Genomic DNA, 993 nt, shown 5'->3' with positions numbered 1-993 from the left:
AAACACGTTTTAAATGTTTTAAATAATTAGATATAATTAAAACCATGATATACTTATGTTTCTTACATGTATTGCACAACCGAGTCTTAAAAACGTACATATCTCAAAAAATATATACAGCATTTAAGTAAATGTTATTATTTGTTACAAGTATTTCGTCAGTTTATATATCCGCAAGTCATAAATTCATCATAAATATTAAACTTATTCAAAATATATTCTGAATTTTATCGCGTTTTACATTTCAATCAAAAATATTAAATTATATGTATTAAATTAGACATAAAATTCGTTTGCTTATTCCATAAAGTCGAACCAATTTGCTCTTCGATAAAGTTTCACCATATTTTTTTAAAAAGAATAAATTCTTCTTTTGAATACATAACATGATTTTCTGAAATTTGTAATTAACATGTTTTCAAACTATTATCAAGAAAATATTTTTTTGTTGAAAATCATTAAAAGAAACAATAAACTAAGTTAACGTTTTTGTTTGCAATAAAATTATATTTATCTTTATAATAACAGGTAAATTTAATTTCATACCTAGATGTTGTAAGTGTCGCATAAAAATTGCGGATGTACTATGGATTTGTATAAAATGAGTTCAAATTGTCTGGAATCTTTCAAAAGAAAAAAAAAAGCTATAAAAAAATATTACACAGAATTAATTGAAAGTTTCCAGTAAGAATATAACGGGCAGAAGTTATCAGGCTTACCTACTACATCTCGATATACTATTAAATGAAGGACACTTCCATGTCACTGTTGCGTAGAATATATCACGGTAAAGTAAGACAGTGATGCACTTATCAACTGCAAATGAAAAATCTCATTTTTCGTGTTATCCGTCCGACATAGGTCGCATTGAATATATCGGATTAAATTATATATTTTTACCGTTGCAAAACACTCTAAGGATGCAACAAATAATCCACCCACATTCAATCCGAATGTTTTGTTACCTCTTTGTATCAGAAATAATATTAGTTT

At 25.9% G+C, this 993-nt stretch overlaps 1 long non-coding RNA gene across 1 annotated transcript in view; it reads right to left on the bottom strand.

Moving 5' to 3' along the window:
* LOC116848535 overlaps positions 1-625 on the bottom strand; it is a 2,150-nt gene extending 1,525 nt beyond the window's left edge. Inside the window, exon 1 of the long non-coding RNA XR_004378977.1 lies at positions 547-625. This is a non-coding gene — a long non-coding RNA (uncharacterized LOC116848535). The remainder of the gene's footprint in view (positions 1-546) is intronic.
* Positions 626-993: the final 368 nt, after the last annotated feature.

This window comes from Odontomachus brunneus, unplaced genomic scaffold, assembly GCF_010583005.1.
Source record: "Odontomachus brunneus isolate Ranch 3 - 2012 unplaced genomic scaffold, Obru_v1 Obru_scaffold_096, whole genome shotgun sequence".
Taxonomy (NCBI): domain Eukaryota; kingdom Metazoa; phylum Arthropoda; class Insecta; order Hymenoptera; family Formicidae; genus Odontomachus; species Odontomachus brunneus.
Note: the sequence above shows the minus strand (reverse complement) of the source record. Positions and strands in the feature narration are given on the sequence as shown.